This window comes from Raphanus sativus, unplaced genomic scaffold, assembly GCF_000801105.2.
Source record: "Raphanus sativus cultivar WK10039 unplaced genomic scaffold, ASM80110v3 Scaffold4565, whole genome shotgun sequence".
In the NCBI taxonomy this organism is placed as follows: domain Eukaryota; kingdom Viridiplantae; phylum Streptophyta; class Magnoliopsida; order Brassicales; family Brassicaceae; genus Raphanus; species Raphanus sativus.
This window is the reverse complement of record NW_026619867.1, coordinates 1-6674: the sequence shown is the minus strand read 5'-3', so window position 1 is coordinate 6674 and position 6674 is coordinate 1. Positions and strand designations below refer to the sequence as shown.

Genomic DNA, 6674 nt, shown 5'->3' with positions numbered 1-6674 from the left:
CCGAGAGGTCACTCATCCTAGTACTACTCTCGCCCAAGCACGCTTAACTGCGGGAGTCTGATAGGATCCGGTGCATTAGCGCTGGTATGATCGCACCCGTTAGTACATGACTCGCGATTCCATATATCCTTTTCGTCGGAGAGCCCGAGTTAGATTTGCGTGGAGCCCAGCTGAATTTTTTTTTTTTAAATTTCCATGCATCAAAATGTATGGAAATTGATGTAGTAAACTGCAAAAGCACCCGAAACAGCGAATCGCATCTCGTTCGCAGCCCGTAACATTCGGCAGCCTGTTTGAGGCTCTAAACGCTGCTGAATTTGGGCTCGAAAAATCGTCGTGCCTATACACTGGCCTAGATGGTTTTGGGGGCTTCCGAAATGGTGCTGTGGGCGGCGTAATTCCTCACGGTTAAAAATTATGGGTTTTCAAGACGAGACGCGTTTCAAATTGAAGAAAAAAAGTTATAAAAGGTGCAACACGAGGACTTCCCGAGAGGTCACTCATCCTAGTACTAGTCTCGCCCAAGCACGCTTAACTGCGGCGTTCTGATAGGATCCGGTGCATTAGCGCTGGTATGATCGCACCCGTTAGTACATGACTCGCGATTCCATATATCTTTTCGTCGAGAGCCCGAGTAGGTTTGCGTGGAGCCCAGCTGATTTTTTTTTTTAAAAAATTTCCATGCATCAAAATGTATGGAAATTGATGTAGTAAACTGCAAAGCACCCGGAAACAGCGAATCGCATCTCGTTCGCAGCCCGTAACATTCGGCAGCCTGTTTGAGGCTCTAAACGGCTGAATTTGGGCTCGAAAAATCGTCGTGCCTTACACTGGCCTAGATGGTTTTGGTGGCTTTCGAAATGGTGCTGTGCGCGCGTAATTCCTCACGGTTAAAAATTTATGGGGTTTTCAAGACGAGACGCGTTTCAAATTGAAAAAAAAAATAAAGGGGTGCAACACGAGGACTTCCCGAGAGGTCACTCATCCTAGTACTACTCTCGCCCAAGCACGCTTAACTGCGGAGTTCTGATAGGATCCGGTTGCATTAGCGCTGGTATGATCGCACCCGTTAGTACATGACTCGCGATTCCATATATCCTTTTCGTCGGAGAGCCCGAGTAGATTTGCGTGGAGCCCAGCTGAATTTTTTTTTTTTTTTTAAATTTCCATGCATCAAAATGTATGGAAATTGATGTAGTAACTGCAAAAGCACCCGAAACAGCGAATCGCATCTCGTTCGCAGCCCGTAACATTCGGCAGCCTGTTTGAGGCTCTAAACGGCTGAATTTGGGCTCGAAAAATCGTCGTGCCTATACACTGACCTAGATGGTTTTGGGGGCTTTCCGAAATGGTGCCTGTGGGCGGCGCGTTAATTCCTCACGGTTAAAATTTTTATGGGGTTTTTCAAGACGAGACGCGTTTCAAATTGAAGAAAAAATAAAAGGGGTGCAACACGAGGACTTCCCGGGAGGTCACTCATCCTAGTACTACTCTCGCCCAAGCACGCTTAACTGCGGCGTTCTGATTAGGATCCGGTGCATTAGCCGCTGGTATGATCGCACCCGTTAGTACATGACTCGCGATTCCATATATATCCTTTTCGTCGGAGAGCCCGAGTAGGTTTGCGTGGGAGCCCAGCTGATTTTTTTTTTTTTTAAAAATTTCCATGCATCAAAATTGAAAATCTAGAGATGTTGTAGTAAACTGCAAAAGCACCCGGAAACAGCGAATCGCATCTCGTTCGCAGCCCGTAACATTCGGCAGCCTGTTTGAGGCTCTAAACGGCTGAATTTGGGCTCGAAAATCGTCGTGCCTATACACTGGCCTAGATGGTTTTGGGGGCTTTCCGAAAATGGTGCGTGGGCGGCGCATAATTCCTCACGGTTAAAAATTTATGGGGTTTTCAACGACGAGACGCGTTTCAAATTGAAGAAAAAAAATAAAGGGGTCAAAACGAGGACTTCCCGAGGAGGTCACTCATCCTAGTACTACTCTCGCCCAAGCACGCTTAACTGCGGAGTTCTGATAGGATCCGGTGCATTAGCGCTGGTATGATCGCACCCGTTAGTACATGACTCGCGATTCCATATAACCCTTTTCGTCGGAGAGCCCGAGTAGATTTGCGTGGAGCCCAGCTGAATTTTTTTTTTTTTTAAATTTCCACATGCAAAATGTATGGAAATTGATGTAGTAAACTGCAAAAGCACCCGAAACAGCGAATCGCATCTCGTTCGCAGCCCGTAACATTCGGCAGCCTGTTTGAGGCTCTAAACGGCTGAATTTGGGCTCGAAAAATCGTCGTGCCTATACACTGGCCTAGATGGTTTTGGGGGCTTTCCGAATGGTGCTGTGGGCGGCGTAATTCCTCACGGTTAAAAATTTATGGGGTTTTAAAGACGAGACGCGTTTCAAATTGAAGAAAAAAAATAAAAGGGTGCAAACACGAGGACTTCCCGAGAGGTCACTCATCCTAGTACTAGTCTCGCCCAAGCCGCTTAACTGCGGCGTTCTGATAGGATCCGGTGCATTAGCGCTGGTATGATCGCACCCGTTAGTACATGACTCGCGATTCCATATATCCTTTTCGTCGGAGAGCCCGAGTAGGTTTGCGTGGAGCCCAGCTGAATTTTTTTTTTTAAAAAAAAATTTCCATGCATCAAATGTATGGAAATTGATGTAGTAAACTGCAAAAGCACCCGGACAGCGAATCGCATCTCGTTCGCAGCCCGTAACATTCGGCAGCCTGTTTGAGGCTCTAAACGGCTGATTTGGGCTCGAAAAATCGTCGTGCCATTACACTGGCCTAGATGGTTTTGGGGGGCTTTCCGAAATGGTGCTGTGGGCGGCGTAATTCCTCACGGTTAAAAAATTTATGGGGTTTCAAGACGAGACGCGTTTCAAATTGAAGAAAAAAAAATAAAAGGGGTGCAAAACGAGGACTTCCCGAGAGGTCACTCATCCTAGTACTACTCTCGCCCAAGCACGCTTAACTGCGGAGTTCTGATAGGATCCGGTGCATTAGCGCTGGTATGATCGCACCCGTTAGTACATGACTCGCGATTCCATATATCCTTTTCGTCGGAGAGGCCCGAGTAGATTTGCGTGGAGCCCAGCTGAATTTTTATTTTTTTTTAAATTTCCATGCATCAAAATGTATGGAAATTGATGTAGTAAACTGCAAAAGCACCCGAAACAGCGAATCGCATCTCGTTCGCAGCCCGTAACATTCGGCAGCCTGTTTGAGGCTCTAAACGGCTGAATTGGGCTCGAAAAATCGTCGTGCCTATACACTGGCCTAGATGGTTTTGGGGCTTTCCGAAATGGTGCTGTGGGCGGCGTAATTCCTCACGGTTTAAAATTTATGGGGTTTTAAGACGAGACGCGTTTCAAATTGAAGAAAAAAAATAAAAGGGGTGCAACACGAGGACTTCCCGAGAGGTCACTCATCCTAGTACTAGTCTCGCCCAAGCACGCTTAACTGCGGCGTTCTGATAGGATCCGTGCATTAGCGCGGTATGATCGCACCCGTTAGTACATGACTCGCGATTCCATATATCCTTTTCGTCGGAGAGCCCGAGTAGGTTTGCGTGGAGCCCAGCTGAATTTTTTTTTTAAAAAAAAATTTCCATGCATCAAAATGTATGGAAATTGATGTAGTAAACTGCAAAAGCACCCGGAAACAGCGAATCGCATCTCGTTCGCAGCCCGTAACATTCGGCAGCCTGTTTGAGGCTCTAAACGGCTGAATTGGGCTCGAAAAATCGTCGTGCCTATACACTGGCCTAGATGTTTTGGGGGCTTTCCGAAATGGTGCTGTGGCGCGGCGTAATTCCTCCCGGTTAAAATTTATGGGGTTTTCAAGACGAGACGCGTTTCAAATTGAAGAAAAAAAATAAAGGGGTGCAACACGAGGACTTCCCGAAGAGGTCACTCATCCTAGTACTACTCTCGCCCAAGCACGCTTACTGCGGAGTTCTGATAGGATCCGGTGCATTAGCGCTGGTATGATCGCACCCGTTAGTACATGACTCGCGATTCCATATATCCTTTTCGTCGGAGAGCCCGAGTAGATTTGCGTGGAGCCCAGCTGAATTTTTTTTTTTTTTTTAATTTCCATGCATCAAAATGTATGGAAATTGATGTAGTAAACTGCAAAAGCACCCGAACAGCGAATCGCATCTCGTTCGCAGCCCGTAACATTCGGCAGCCTGTTTGAGGCTCTAAACGGCTGAATTTGGGCTCGAAAAATCGTCGTGCCTATACACTGGCCTAGATGGTTTTGGGGGCTTTCCGAAATGGTGCTGTGGGCGGCGTAATTCCTCACGGTTAAAAATTTATGGGGTTTTAAAGACGAGACGCGTTTCAAATTGAAGAAAAAAATAAAAGGGGGTGCACACGAGGACTTCCCGAGAGGTCACTCATCCTAGTACTAGTCTCGCCCAAGCACGCTTAACTGCGGCGTTCTGATAGGATCCGGTGCATTAGCGCTGGTATGATCGCACCCGTTAGTACATGACTCGCGATTCCATATATCCTTTTCGTCGGAGAGCCCGAGTAGGTTTGCGTGGAGCCCAGCTGAATTTTTTTTTTAAAAAAATTTCCATGCATCAAAATGTATGGAAATTGATGTAGTAAACTGCAAAGCACCCGGACAGCGAATCGCATCTCGTTCGCAGCCCGTAACATTCGGCAGCCTGTTTGAGGCTCTAAACGGCTGAATTTGGGCTCGAAAAATCGTCGTGCCTATACACTGGCCTAGATGGTTTTTGGGGGCTTTCCGAAATGGTGCTGTGGGCGGCGTAATTCCTCACGGTTAAAAATTTATGGGGTTTTCAAGACGAGACGCGTTTAATTGAAGAAAAAAATAAAAGGGGTGCAAAACGAGGACTTCCCGAGAGGTCACTCATCCTAGTACTACTCTCGCCCAAGCACGCTTAACTGCGGAGTTCTGATAGGATCCGGTGCATTAGCGCTGGTATGATCGCACCCGTTAGTACATGACTCGCGATTCCATATATCCTTTTCGTCGGAGAGCCCGAGTAGATTTGCGTGGAGCCCAGCGCTTTTTTTTTTTTTTTTTTTAATTTCCATGCATCAAATGTATGGAAATTGATGTAGTAAACTGCAAAAGCACCCGAAACAGCGAATCGCATCTCGTTCGCAGCCCGTAACATTCGGCAGCCTGTTTGAGGCTCTAAACGGCTGAATTTGGGCTCGAAAAATCGTCGTGCTATACACTGGCCTAGATGGTTTTGGGGGCTTTCCGAATTGGTGCTGTGGGCGGCGTAATTCCTCACGGTTAAAAATTTATGGGGTTTTAAGACGAGACGCGTTTCAATTTGAAGAAAAAAAAATAAAAGGGGTGCAACACGAGGACTTCCCGAGAGGTCACTCATCCTAGTACTAGTCTCGCCCAAGCACGCTTAACTGCGGCGTTCTGATAGGATCCGGTGCATTAGCGCTGGTATGATCGCACCCGTTAGTACATGACTCGCGATTCCATATATCCTTTTCGTCGGAGAGCCCGAGTAGGTTTGCGTGGAGCCCAGCTGAATTTTTTTTTTTTAAAAAAAAATTTCCATGCATCAAAATGTATGGAAATTGATGTAGTAAACTGCAAAAGCACCCGGAAACAGCGAATCGCATCTCCGTTCGCAGCCCGTAACATTCGGCAGCCTGTTGAGGCTCTAAACGGGCTGAATTGGGCTCGAAAAATCGTCGTGCCTATACACTGGCCTAGATGGTTTTGGGGCTTTCCCGAAATGGTGCTGTGGGCGGCGTAATTCCTCACGGTTAAATTTATGGGTTTTCAAGACGAGAGCGTTTTCAAATTGAAGAAAAAAATAAAAGGGGTGCAAAACGAGGACTTCCCGAGAGGTCACTCATCCTAGTACTACTCCGCCCAAGCACGCTTAACTGCGGAGTTCTGATAGGATCCGGTGCATTAGCGCTGGTATGATCGCACCGTTAGTACATGACTCGCGATTCCATATATCCTTTTCGTCGGAGAGCCCGAGTAGATTTGCGTGGAGCCCAGCTGAATTTTTTTTTTTTTAATTTCCATGCATCAAAATGTATGGAAATTGATGTAGTAAACTGCAAAAGCACCCGAAACAGCGAATCGCATCTCGTTCGCAGCCCGTAACATTCGGCAGCCTGTTTGAGGCTCTAAACGGCTGAATTTGGGCTCGAAAATCGTCGTGCCTATACACTGGCCTAGATGGTTTTGGGGGCTTTCCGAAATGGTGCTGTGGGCGGCGTATTCCTACGGTTAAAATTTATGGGGTTTTAAAGACGAGACGCGTTTCAAATTGAAGAAAAAAAATAAAAGGGGTGCAACACGAGGACTTCCCGAGAGGTCACTCATCCTAGTACTAGTCTCGCCCAAGCACGCTTAACTGCGGCGTTCTGATAGGATCCGGTGCATTAGGCTGGTATGATCGCACCCGTTAGTACATGACTCGCGATTCCATATATCCTTTTCGTTCGGAGAGCCCGAGTAGGTTTGCGTGGAGCCCAGCTGAATTTTTTTTTTAAAAAAAATTTCCATGCATCAAAAATGTATGGAATTGATGTAGTAAACTGCAAAAGCACCCGGAAACAGCGAAATCGCATCTCGTTCGCAGCCCGTAACATTCGGCAGCCTGTTTGAGGCTCTAAACGGCTGAATTTGG

General features: G+C 46.9%; 8 non-coding genes and 5 pseudogenes across 8 annotated transcripts; all 13 read right to left on the bottom strand.

Moving 5' to 3' along the window:
- Positions 1-467: 467 nt before the first annotated feature.
- On the bottom strand, positions 468-586 carry LOC130507469 (5S ribosomal RNA). Its single transcript, XR_008942336.1, has one exon. It is a non-coding gene; the product is annotated as a 5S ribosomal RNA (ribosomal RNA).
- Positions 587-948: 362 nt separating this feature from the next.
- LOC130507467 (5S ribosomal RNA) lies at positions 949-1068 on the bottom strand. The gene has a single exon (XR_008942334.1). It is a non-coding gene; the product is annotated as a 5S ribosomal RNA (ribosomal RNA).
- Positions 1069-1443: 375 nt separating this feature from the next.
- Positions 1444-1564, bottom strand: LOC130507461 (5S ribosomal RNA; annotated as a pseudogene).
- Positions 1565-1943: 379 nt separating this feature from the next.
- On the bottom strand, positions 1944-2063 carry LOC130507463 (5S ribosomal RNA; annotated as a pseudogene).
- Positions 2064-2431: 368 nt separating this feature from the next.
- Positions 2432-2550, bottom strand: LOC130507464 (5S ribosomal RNA; annotated as a pseudogene).
- Positions 2551-2922: 372 nt separating this feature from the next.
- Positions 2923-3041, bottom strand: LOC130507466 (5S ribosomal RNA). The gene has a single exon (XR_008942333.1). It is a non-coding gene; the product is annotated as a 5S ribosomal RNA (ribosomal RNA).
- Positions 3042-3410: 369 nt separating this feature from the next.
- On the bottom strand, positions 3411-3527 carry LOC130507465 (5S ribosomal RNA; annotated as a pseudogene).
- A 370-nt stretch (positions 3528-3897) lies between these two features.
- On the bottom strand, positions 3898-4016 carry LOC130507459 (5S ribosomal RNA). Its single transcript, XR_008942331.1, has one exon. It is a non-coding gene; the product is annotated as a 5S ribosomal RNA (ribosomal RNA).
- A 370-nt stretch (positions 4017-4386) lies between these two features.
- LOC130507460 (5S ribosomal RNA) lies at positions 4387-4504 on the bottom strand. Its single transcript, XR_008942332.1, has one exon. It is a non-coding gene; the product is annotated as a 5S ribosomal RNA (ribosomal RNA).
- A 366-nt stretch (positions 4505-4870) lies between these two features.
- LOC130507457 (5S ribosomal RNA) lies at positions 4871-4989 on the bottom strand. The gene has a single exon (XR_008942329.1). It is a non-coding gene; the product is annotated as a 5S ribosomal RNA (ribosomal RNA).
- A 370-nt stretch (positions 4990-5359) lies between these two features.
- LOC130507468 (5S ribosomal RNA) lies at positions 5360-5478 on the bottom strand. Its single transcript, XR_008942335.1, has one exon. It is a non-coding gene; the product is annotated as a 5S ribosomal RNA (ribosomal RNA).
- Positions 5479-5849: 371 nt separating this feature from the next.
- Positions 5850-5967, bottom strand: LOC130507458 (5S ribosomal RNA). The gene has a single exon (XR_008942330.1). It is a non-coding gene; the product is annotated as a 5S ribosomal RNA (ribosomal RNA).
- A 363-nt stretch (positions 5968-6330) lies between these two features.
- Positions 6331-6448, bottom strand: LOC130507462 (5S ribosomal RNA; annotated as a pseudogene).
- Positions 6449-6674: the final 226 nt, after the last annotated feature.